We start from the raw sequence: 13,402 nt of genomic DNA on the forward strand, positions 1-13,402 counted from the left end.
AAGAAACTGGAAAAAATGATCCCAGAGTCAAGGATTCCATGAACAGGGAGGAATGTTTAATTATTATAAACTTAAATTGAAATGAATTAACACTTCTCATCTGCTCTTTCGTATTAAGCAAACAAACAGAATGCATAGTTATGATAAACAAGAGGGTATATTCCAGAAATTTTAAAGAAGTGCGAACGATAGAATTGTTTTCCCGCTTACCTCCAGGTCAATTTTCAAAAGTTAATATATTTAAATGATTTTTCACGTTTATACAGATATTTATATGAATTACCATAAAAACATTACTTATTTGAGAAAAAAAGAGATAACTCTATAAGTTTGGTAAACCTTGTATTTTTCACTTTAAAAATCAACGGTAAAAGGAAAATATTTTTAACACATCATTTAACAAATGCTCAGTTATTACCCCAAAATTTGGATTTTCGAACTCACTTTATAAAATACCATGTATGCCTCTTTCAAAATGCAACTGCTTATCTGTACCAATTGAAACAAGTATTAAACATTCTTGTTATGTACTATTCAAACAAAGTAGAGGATATTTACCAGGACAATGAAATGCAGATCAAGAGGCCATGATCAGGAAGGGAACAAATGATTTATTGTTTTTTGTTTAGTGTCCCTCTCGAGAATTTTCCACTCATATTGACATGCCGGGAAATGACAGGAAACATTAATTAAACATATATCAATTTATTCAAAACGTGTACAGTGTACGGTCAGAAAAGGACAGATTCTCCAGAATAAGTTTCAACACCAACACAGGGTCACATAGCAAATTTACCGTCATTGTGAAACAGGGGTAAAACCTCTTTGGTTGGCCAGACAAGCTCGGATTTGGCGTGGCATACTCTAAGCGAGACGTCCTGTCGAAATGCAACAGCAAGTTCTTGGACGTAGCTGCTGTCCAATCGTGTCTCAAACCAGTTCGATGGGGGAAAGGTCCAGAATGAGTGCGGAACATAGTAATGTGGTGATGTTCTGCTGTCGCAGATAATCTGTGACAATCCTGTCTCTATCACATCTGGCATTGCCATCTTGTAAAAAGGGAAACGGAGGTCATGATGAAGTTCAGACGGTACAACATGGGGTGCCAAGATGACACGTCCAAAAAAAAACAAACAAACATGCAAGTCCCTTCTGCAGGCAACAGTGACACCATTACAGATGCAATCCCATGCCGATTATGTGTAAAAACGTTACCGTCATGGAAACATTTGTTACGTCGGGGCCAAACCCTCCTGCGTCTGTCAAGAAAGTCTACAGTGAACGTCTACTCATCCGAGAACATAACGTGGTTGCACCCAGCAGTGTGAAAATTGTGAATTTTACAGCTCCAGGTTCAGGGGTTCTGGTGTTAGGGTGAAGCTTTATTGATGTGAAAATGTATTAATTTTTTGAAAATCTTCTTCTTTGCTCGCGGGAATTAACAAAAACTAACTACACTGTACATACATAATCAAGACAAGGAAGGGATTGTCTCCTCGAAAATTTTTAATTTTATGGCCCCGGTGTCAGGAGTTCTTGTGCTAGGGCGGGGCTCTATAAATTATTTACATTTAATGAAAAAGCATTTTTTCTTTGAAAATCTTCTCCTCTGTTCCTGGGTATTAAGCAGATAAATTACCTATAAATCTATGACGAGCAATAATTCCTCTTGCGGAATTGTGAATTTCCAGGACCCAGGGTCAAGGGTACAGTAGGGGATTCTGATGTTAAGGTTGGGTCAACTGATCATGAACTGAAAATGAATCAATGCTATGAAATCTGCACCTTAGTATTAATCAAACATTTATGATGAGCTAGGGTGCATTTTCTAAAATTCTGAAATGTGTGGCATTAGGGTTAGTGGTCGGGGCACTACTAATTATTGGTGAATATTACATGTACTGATTAGTTGAAATGTATTTTCTGTCCCCCTACTCTGCCTAATGGTATGAAGTAACCAAACTAAACATGCTAAGTGTATAGTTATGATGAGTAATGTCTCTTTCAAAATTGTGAATGTCATGGCCTCTGGTTTGAAACATAAACCAAAATCAATAAGATTGATTGGTTGATTGTACATGTATATTGTTTCATGCCGAGTCGGCAATTTTTCAGCCATGTTTCGGCGGATCAATGGTAAGAAAGTTGTTGCATGATGCTTAGGTGACTTATAAGGTCTATGGGCTCTTGTATTTTAATATTCGAGCCCTTGTGATGAAACAACACTTCACATTCTTATATAAAATACTTTTTACATATATGTCAGAAAGAGATTTCAATGTATTATGATTTTAATAATTCACCAAAGAAGGTTTTAAGTTTCTGAAAGGCTTATAATTGCTTCTGAGTCACCAAAAGTTTTCAATTAAAATTTAGAAGTAACCTATGATACATAAATTGATTTAAAACCTCTTTCTCTAACCATTGAACAACCATGTTTCATTACAACCTACTTTTCCACCCTTCTGAATACAACAATACTGGTTTTTACCGACATTAACTTAAAGGACCCATTTTGAACAAAAGGTAGAAAGGGTACTGTATTCAACACACTTTGCAATACATTTGCTGTCTCTGCACAGATTAACATCTCATCTGCAAACATAGGTATAAAAATATGCAAAGTATTTTTTCTAAAGGAATTGTACCTTCATTAATAAATACATTTTTCCAAATCCTTCACATAATAGTGCAAAAATCGTTAAAGACAACAGCCCTCCCTCTAATAAACCATCGTGGCATTCACTTTCAGTTCGAGATTACGAGGTGTGACTATATTTTAACAGGGGCAAAAACAAGGGAACCATGATCTTTCATCTAGCGGCATAATTTTATGAGTTCTGTGAAATGATACGCCAGGCGATGGGTCAAACGTTCAAAAACAGACTTAGAACCTTTGTCAGAGTGGGATAAATCGCCACCTTGGCGCAGTGGTTAGAGCGTCTGCTCTAGATTGCCAAGTAAGGAGTTGATCCTTACGTCGCGGGTTCGAATATCTCTTTGGGATGTGAAGACAGTTCCTTAAGATAAGAACGTTTAAACCTGGGTCCTGTGTTGCAGTAGGTGTGCACGAAAAAGATCCCTCACTGCTCAATATCCCTGAGTGCCGACTTTCTACCGGCAAAATATGGTCTGTCTATACAGTATCAGATCTAGCTATGTTTAAATCTCGACCTAAGTTATTGAGTAGCAACATGAAAACCATCTTTCATTCTGAATTTATATGATTCATGAGTAAAAAAAGAATTAGATTACAGGATCAGTATATGGTGATCCCAAAGACAAAGCGGGTATATGTAACAGACTAACAATTTCTTGGTGTAAGGCTCACCATTTTGTTTTAATTTGAGGAACTGGGATGTTTTACGAGTGGTCATGTCAAGTTTGACAAGAGGCCCAGCGGCCACATCGCTCACCTGAGCAACTGGCTATGTAAAATCTAGAAGCAAAAATCAGTTATCAGTTAAGTACTGAAAAGTTTAACTATAAAATTTGGTTCAAGGGAAAAGGGAGAGGCGGGTATTTGAACAAACTTCAATCTGTACTTCCTACGGATACTTTGAAATAAATATGCTACATAATGGCTATGCTGTTTATAAGATGAACAATTCTATTGATATAGCCTTTATATTCCTTTGCATAAGTGTTATGTCTCTACACTACACTACCCGGGGATGCCTCCATATAAATACGAACAATCACAGCTTTGCTTTTCTTGAGAAGATTTTAAAAAGATTTTTCCTATATATTCCTGTGTTAAACTTTGACACCCGATTGTGGCCGCATCCTACCCCTGTGGGTCATAATTTGAACAAACTTGAATCTACATATATACACTACCAGAGGATGCTTCCATATAACTAGGACCAATCATGGTTTTGCTGTTCTTGAGAAGATTTTCCCCATGTATTCCTATGTTAATGATCCCTCATTATGGCCCCATCCTATGTCATGATTTGAACAAACTTGAATCTACAATACCAGAGGATCATTCAACAAGAGTCATTTTTTATGACCCAGTGGATGTTGAGAAGAGGATTTTTAAAGATTTTCTTTATGTGTTCCTGTGTTAAACTTTGATCCCCCTTCATGGCTCCACCATACTCCTGGGGATCATTTTTGAACAAACTGGAATCTACACTACCAGAGGATGCTTCCCTATAACTATGGCCAATCATGGCTTTGGTGTCCTTGAAAAGAAGAATTTTAAAAATTTTCACCATGTATTCCTACATTAAACTTTGATCCCCCATTGTGGCCCCATTCTATCCTAGGGAGTCATGATTTGAACAAACTGGAATCTACACTACCAGAGGATGCTTCCACATGAGTTTCATTTTTCCTGGCCCAGTAGTTCTTGAGAAGATTTTTAAAAGATGCCATTTATTTTTCACTAATTCATAATCATCTCCGCTTAGAAGAGGGTGTGGCCCTTCATTTAAAGAAACTTGAATCCCCTTTACCCAAGAATACTTTGTGACAAGTTTGGTTGAAATTGACCCAATGGTTCTTGAGAAGAACATGAAAATGTGAAAAGTTTACGACAACGACGACGACAGACAATGGACAAATTTTGATAGAAAGCTCACTTGAGCCTTCGACTCAGGTGAGGTAAATATATTTAAATATTCTAAACAACCGAAATGAATTTGAGTTGCCATACCTAATTACCTATACTAGATTCCGATACTTCATAAAATTTCTTACAAATTGAATGATACAAAACTGGTTCAATAAATGTTCTTCCATGCTTCTTTTTTACTCCTACAACAGCAGTGGAGTAACCTCAAGAGTACTGTGCACAATATATCCGTGAAGTGGTGTAAATCGGATGAAGATACTTAAAAATTCCTTAGAACGATTGGAAATTTGAAATCACAAAGTTTTATCAAAATCAATAACATCAAGACGTACAACTTTTCAACTCTATATACAATCATACCCAATCTATGCAACAGCAAATGAAATGACAGCTGCTTTTTCAATAAAAATGGAACTGGTAAATTAAATTACCTTGTCATAGGTCATAAAATTTGCAAAAAGTACTTTGTTAAAAAATATTCTGATTTCATTAAGTGAAATTATGAAAGTATTTGCAGATGATAACGAGCAGTATTCAAATGTTGCAAACAAAATCAGAGAACTTAGGGAAAAAGACTGAATTTGTAGAATCAAAATACTGAAGGAAATAAAATACATGTATGTCAATATGCACATAAAGATTTGATTGCTTATTCTTTATTATGTGTATAGAAGATTTTTTCATATGGAATATTTATCACACTGTAATGATGATTTTATAACCTCATAAATTTTTCATTTCACATGCTGAATACTATCATTTAGTAAAAAAAAAAGTATTAAAAAAAAAAAAAGAAAGGTAAGACCGAGATTCGATCCCGAGACCTCTCACATTTGAAGCGAGAGACATAACCACTATACCACGAAGTCGCTTTACATAGTGTGAAGTATATGCAGAACTGAAGTCACATACATGTATATATTCATGTTTTCATGTTCGGTATTCTCAAAATTTGACACAATCCATGGTGTTTGATTTATTTAGCCTTTATTAAACAGTTATAATAGATGTAATAAGAACATAAAGCTGCTGTTTTATATAAAAATGCCCCTGCGCTAAAAATAGCGACATGTAATACTATAAATAAATTGCCTTGAGAGGGGCGAGAGTCTAGGGAGTTTTGGTATAAAATTACATTGCATAAGCTCAAAATCTTCTTGAAATATCGCCCGGAAATGATAGTGTTACACACAGACAGAATGTATAAATTTACGACCTTGAACTTTGACCTTTTGACCTCAAAATCAATAGGGGTCTTCTTTAGGCCACAGGGAGTTGTTATGTAAAATTTCATTGCGATAGCTCAAATGAGATATCGTGTGGAAACGAAAGTGTTTTAACAGACAGAATATGCATAATTATGACCTTGACCTTTGACTTTTTGACCTCAAAATCAATAAGTCCATAGGGAGTTGCTATGCTAAATTTCATTGCAAAAGCTCAAAGGGTTCCGAGATATCGTGTGGAAACGAAAACGTTCCAACGGACAACATATACTTTTCAAAATTAGGTGCAGAGCATGCAAACACGGGCCTCAAAACATCAGACGTGGGATCAGGTGCACCACTGCCACGGAGGAGTGAGCATCACCTGCCGACCGGTCACACCCGCTGCTTGCTCCTTGTCATGATCGGGATTTAACGGAAAAATCTGTCATCAATTCAGTTTGTAAATGATGGACAAACTATTGGTATGAAAAACGCCATTCAGCATTTGACTCTATGATAATTGGTATTAGCTGACAATGTCATTGTATCGACCATAGAACTAACGAAATAATAACTTTAAACGAGACTGCTGATATTCTTGTTTCTTCAACTTGTTTGTCAATAATTGACCTCGTTTTAGAAATTGTTCATACATAGAGCATGCTCTTGCGTATCGAATCAACTGAGATCTAAACCCCGTATGCAGGTGATGGAGGTATATTGCTGCATAAGTAAGGGAAGTCGACAATTGTAAAGTTAAAATCATCACATTTATCATAGACCTTGGTTGTTAGATAACCATTAACGACGTTTTCAAGTATTATATCCAAATATGAAACGTGTGTCAGATTCTGTGGTATCTTTTATCTCATGCTCACCGGGATATATCGCATCGACGTAAGAATGAAAATCACCACTATTGATTGACAGTACGCCGCCTATATATCTGAATGTCGAGTTTAGGGAAACAGCAAGACAGGCTTTTTTTCTTTTCTCGTATAAAAGTTTTGAAAAATGCTGCTTCATTAGAATACAAAAATAGTTTGCTCATAACGGGCGCAATTGGTACCCATGGGAATTCCGGTAGATTGTTGGAAGACCCTGTCTCCAAAAACCACGTAAATATTGACAATCAGAAGGTCAAGCTTAAGCATCTTTTTGATGTCAACTTCAAAATACTTGTGTGTACAATTAGAATGTTTTTTAACAAAATAATTTTCCAAATTACCAATGGCAAGGTAAGTTCCATTTGTATTGAAAAAGTAGCTTTCAATGACATCAAAAAGCCTGGACTTTAATTAATCGTGGGGAATGGATGTGTATAAATACAAAAGTCGTAAGTTTTTAATCAGTTGATTTTGGTAGAATCTTGTGATTTCAAATTGTCCAATAGTTACATGGAATTTTTAAGCATCCTCATTTGATTTACAACACTTCTCAAATACATGTTTATTGTTGCACAGTACTCTTGAAGTTTCTCCTTCACTCCTGTTGATAGTGAGGAGTAAAGAAAGAGTCTTTGTTGAGCATTTGGTGTCTCCATATGACTGAAAAATTCTCGAGAGGGACGTTATGCAACATACAATCAATCAATCAATCGTTGTTTAATAACTGGCCCATCTATTGGCGTAATCTTCCACAGAATCCATAAAAGTAATGAAATTCCGACGCCAGTTGAAGGATCGGGGTTCCCTTCATCTAGGTACTGTTAAAATAAGTGATCTAAAGTCCTCATAATTAACTATATTCACTTCATCAGTTATAAAGTGTCGAACAAGACTATAATTAGGGTAAAGAAGAACATGGACACAATGAAGGACTTTGTTTCAGATATTCGATATCCAGGCCCTGTAAAGTTTTCTTGTAAATAAAAAGTTTGGATACAATAGTCAATGTATATTTGTATTAATACAAGGTGTACTGTTTAATTAACTTGAAATATGATGAAGTACAAGACTGGCTGCTTTTGTCATTATAAATATTATTTATATTTACCGCGTCTATTCCTTATTATTAATTGGCATATTGAAGTTTAAAAAAAGATGGATTGTTTCAGCTGCTTTTTCTTCATTAAAATGTTGGGTTTTTAAAAACCTATCATTAGCAAAATTCATTATCACAGACCCAAGTCTATATTCTAGGAATCAAAAGATGGGCATTTCTTGACCTTTTCAAGAAGACTAATGTATTTAAAGGTTCAAAGGGACAGAGTAAATTTGGTGCGAAGATAATGTAGATATAACTGTTGATTGACGTAAGGTAGTAATGAATCAAACATCGTGTATACAAGGTTTATTGATTGACCGATATCAATGAATATGCTTACGTCTCTGTGTATGTTTAAAAAAGTCTCATTACATTTTCATTATTACACTATCACACCCCATTACCGACAACTGGGACAGCCGATACAACTGTGACAAAAGAGGGCAAAGCTGTTTTTCGATGTGACAGTCCTAATTGATATAATATTTTTCATTATTTATAACATTCATTTACTTTCGTTTGGTGGTTTCCCCTTTTGATCTTACCTTAAACTATATTTCTGTTGAATATAAAACTATGATTTTTTTATTGAAACAAAATAAGAACAGAATAAAGTTAAATTATAAACGTTGCTCAAGAAAAAATTGTCAAATTAGCATTTAGAATTAAAACTGCTATTCCACGGTCACATTTCTTGTTGTATATAATAAATTTAGGCTCTCTAAGGCATAACTGAAAAATATGGATAGTCTTTGTTGTTTAACAAGTGCTGCAAGCATTTGATTTTGATGGGTCAAGGGATTTTAGCTGTCTTGAACAGCATACAATCGTTAACATGGCAAACACTGACGACAGATGTTAGCAGTCGGTAACACCTTTATTTTACTTTAGATTTCAACTTGTTAAATGAATTTTTATACCAAGTTCATTGACAAAAATGTCGCTAGGTGTAAGATATCTCTAAATTATATGATTTATTATTTCAGAAGATGAATGCCTTATAAAAATATACACTAGACAAAATTTCTAACATACCACCTAAGAAAATTAATATTTTATTTTAAAAATCTGTATATGATGTACATGTATTTCATATATAAATGTTACTTTATAAACAATAATGCATATTAACATCAAACATTGCAATTAAATTACAATGTTTACTGAAGTGTGACCAATTCATAGAAAAATTAAAATGGTTTCTATTCCATTTTCAAAGCAAAAATTTCAATTTTTTCTTCGTATTTGTGTTCTTTACATTCGTATTAATTAAAAACTCAGAATATACCTTTTTAGGTACCTAGGTATACTGTAAATCACTTTTTGATCACGAGAACTTTATTTTCGCGTAATTACGCGAGACAGTGTGCTTGCGAAATTTAATTCTCGCGTATAATAGTATTCCTTAAGATTATATAGAGCAATAACCACAATTCGCGGAAATTTTGTCTCGCTAATCAGGAGTCAATGACTATCTCGCGAAAATAAGGTGTCGCGAAAATTAAGTGATCTACAGTAGTCTATATTTCATTCTCTAGACCTAAAGTGAAGGGTTCAACTGAAGTCTTGGCTGGTTTGATTTGTTTACTTTCTTGCGAACGTCTTGCAAAGCTTCAGTTTGTCAAAGTTAAATTTTCCAACGAACTTATTACTGCGAACAACAGACTGACATGTTGTTCGATATGTATTGTGTATTTTACGACATCTCAAAAGCATTCGATTCAAATAGTCAAATTGACATTACATCCCTTCAAAGTATTCTCCGTGATTGGAAATACACAATTTTAATCTCTGAATCCATTTCTGAAATGCGTCACGGAACGCTGATTTAGGTATACCTCGATCTGAGGCACTGACTGACGGCTGAGCCAAGGGCCTGTCGGGACTTGTATCGACGACCAGATAAGAACTTTTTAAGTTTTGGAAAAAGGAAAAAGTCGCATGGTGCTAGATCCGGAGAGTATGGTGGGTGTGGCAAGACGGTAACCTTCTCAGACTTCAAAAATTGCTTCACAAGCTCAGATGTATGTGATGGAGCATTATCATGAAGAAGGCGAACATGCCTAAATCCCGACACAGGACGTCGTTTCTACTTGAGCTTTTTCAGTACAACATCTCGGTAATACCGACCTGTAAGACTTTTGCCCTTCGGCACCGGAATTTGTACTGCTAAACCATCCGGAGAGTATGGTGGGTGTGGCAAGACGTTAACCTTCTCAGACTTCAAAAATTGCTTCACAAGCTCAGATGTATGTGATGGAGCATTATCATGAAGAAGGCGAACATGCCTAAATCCCGACACAGGACGTCGTTTCTGATAATATTTCTTGAGATTTTTCAGTACAACATCTCGTTAATACCGACCTGTAAGACTTTTGCCCTTCGGCACCGGAATTTTTACTGCTAAACCATCACAAGAGAAGAATATGCAATAAAGGACCTTCTTTGTGCTCATTGTCCTTTTGGCAACTACAGGCCTTCTACCGTGTTTGGTTAGCCATAATTTGTTTCTTGAGCTTTTTCAGTACAACATCTCGGTAATACCGGCCTGTGAAACTTTTGCCCTTCGGCACCGGAATTTGTACTGCTAAACCATCACAAGAGAAGAATATGCAATAAAGGACCTTCTTTGTGCTCATTGTCCTTTTGGCAACTACAGGCCTTCTACCGTGTTTGGTTAGCCATAATTTGTTTTCAACTTTTCTAATACTGGTTCGAAATAGTGAACCCATGTTTCGTCACCAGTAACTATGTTTGCAAATTGTCTTTGATTGAAGTTTGGAAACATTTTTAGCAGTCACTTAGCGGTTTGTATTCGTACCTTTTTTGGTCATCTGTCAATATATGGGGTATCCATCTGGCAGAAATCTTTCGTACTTTCAAAATACGCTTCAAAATGAAATGCACCGGCGATAGCGATATGCCAACAGCTTTGGCGATATCACGAATCGTGTACCTGCCATCTTTTTCAATTATTTCCTTGACTTTTGAGACATTTGTCTTGCCTGATACAGTCACAGGTCGACCCGATTTTGCTGCACCTTTGACGGACTCTGTGCCAGTCAGAAATTTCTGTCCCCACCTACGAACTGTCTCATAAGATACCTTATCAGACCCATAAACTTCCCCCAATTCAGTAAAAATCTGCTTTACCGAATTACCGAGTTTTGTGCGAACTTTTATATTAGCTCTAATTTCTTAAATATTCTCAACCCTTTTCCCGACCATTTTTACAACAGTGGTCTACGACTGGCTCTATTGAAATGACGATTATTTTATAACCATGTGTAGATGAAGGCTCGTGTTTATACTGTTGGCAAGGTATTGAATAGAGTTATCCAGGCGTATAAATATCGACGAAACCGTGCAAGGCGTTATCGCGCTGTGGTACAATACACAATACATATCGAACAACCCTCGTATCTTTCTTGCAATGTTCCTGTAAACATTTTGAGTTACTGCAAGATTGGTGCAAGCTTATAACAGTAGTTGTAATCTTAGCCGCAACATCGTAGCTTGCGGCAATAATCTGTAATAATTTTGTTTGCTGAAGTCTGCTGCAAACATAACAGCTTCGTAAGGAATGCCCAAATTAGCAATCAAAAACCCATGTTTATAACGACATACGACTTGTACATAAAAAATTGAATACTTTTATTATATTTAGATACTTTACTTTATTAAGTACTTTACTCTAGCTTAGGATATTGTACAGCTCCAATTATCTGTTTTTTTGTTTCTCGCTGGAAAACAAAATTTACGACTGTTCACCAATTGTCCATGGCATCTTATTGGACTTTTACGAGAAGCGCTAACTTTTACAGTTGACGAATTACTCTCACACTAGGACAGTGTACGGAAGCTCTTTTACGATATAATAATTTAGCTCAACATATAATTCAACGAAAATAACGGGCTATTTCAAAGCATAGATTAATTGTCCTTGAAGAAAAGGACAACCATCCCACCCTCGAATTCAGTCCTTTACTTACAAATGCCCCTAACACCATTACCATGACCACCAGAAAGGTTTTCTTTTCCATTATCAACTCTGTGCCTCCGTAGATGTGAATGTTTAAATGTCCAAGTAAACAGTCAACTGTAAAAGACAGTGCTTCTCGTAAAAGTCCATATAAAACATGTTAATGTTGATAATCGATTAAAAGATTCAGTAGCTGTCGTATAACAACTGCTATACATATGACCAATATTAACAGCCAAAAACGCGTTTACCGAAATTTTAAGCTTATTAAGATACAGCAAATTTATATTTCATAAAACTTTGTATTCATTGCTTCCGATTGCCATATTTCCTTTTAAATCTGCTGTCATTGTTTACCTCGTCTGTTGTACACGACAAAATAATTTGACCCACCAAAATCAAACGCTTGCGGCACGTTTATTAAACAACAAAAACTATCCGTGTTTTGCAGTTATGACGTAAGGAGCCTAAATTTATCATATACAACAAGAAATGTGATCGTGGAGTAGCAGTTTTCATTATATTAGCTCAGTTTGACCAATTTTTCTTGAAAAACGATTGAAATTTAACTTTATTCTATTCTAATTTTGTTTCAATAAAAAAATCATAGTTTTATATTCAACATGCAGAAAAATAGTTCAAGGTAAGATCAAAACGAGAAACCACCAAACGAAAGTAAATGAATGTTGTAAAAATATATCAATTACTAAGTATAGGTCTCTGTCATAGCGAAAAACAACTTTGCCGTCTGTTGTCACAGTAATGCATCCGCTGTCCCAGTTGTCGGTAATAGGATGTGACTATGGACTGGAAAGATTTCAAACATTATTGACATTGTCATTACATCCAAAGAGAAAGGCTGTCCCTCGTTTTCTAATCCAAAATTCTTCTCATTGTCTACGGGAAAATGTACTCGGTAATTTTTATGTACTTGTATAATAACTGATTTTCATTAAATATCTTTGTTCACATATTGCCTTAATACATTTCAGTGAGCTCGAAATTAAAAACACCACAGAGTTTGACACCTCTGTACTTTACTAAAATAAAGACGTTTATCGTAACCTAACAAGAAAGATGACATCAACGTTTCAATTATCAACTTGCCTTACTTACAAAATTGACAATATATTCTTGTCATCTTAATATACATGTAGGGTTGGTATCTTTCGGTTGATTTGATACGCAGTAACAGTTTCAAAAACGAAATAAATTATAATACAGACAAACAACAAGTTAATAATGGCCTAACAATGACTATGAAAAAAGTTCAAGGAAGCATTGTGTTATCAACGTGTTTGTCAGTTATTATTATTATTATTTTTGGTTTAAAAAGTCCCCAATTATATCGGTTAACATTCGTTTTTTTTTTATCTATGTTGTCTACGTCTTCCACTGAAATAAATTCAACTCCTAGGGGTCATCTTAACTTAGGGTATTTAATTTCTCCACAATAGATTTAGCCTAGGTCACGCAAGTCGTTTGACCCCCCACTCAAACGCCTTGGAGCATACTGTAGATAAAATTTTCACCACGGGGCGGCGCTGTTAAAGAACGCTAACTCTAAATTTTTATGGCGACTCCGCTGAAAGTCATTAAATTTAAAAAGTAAATAAGCATATACCATGTATACTGTCAAACATT

The sequence above is a fragment of the Saccostrea cucullata genome, unplaced genomic scaffold, assembly GCF_032062105.1.
Source record: "Saccostrea cucullata isolate Sc308-1 unplaced genomic scaffold, CSIRO_AGI_Scuc_v1 ctg463, whole genome shotgun sequence".
Lineage (NCBI taxonomy): Eukaryota > Metazoa > Mollusca > Bivalvia > Ostreida > Ostreidae > Saccostrea > Saccostrea cuccullata.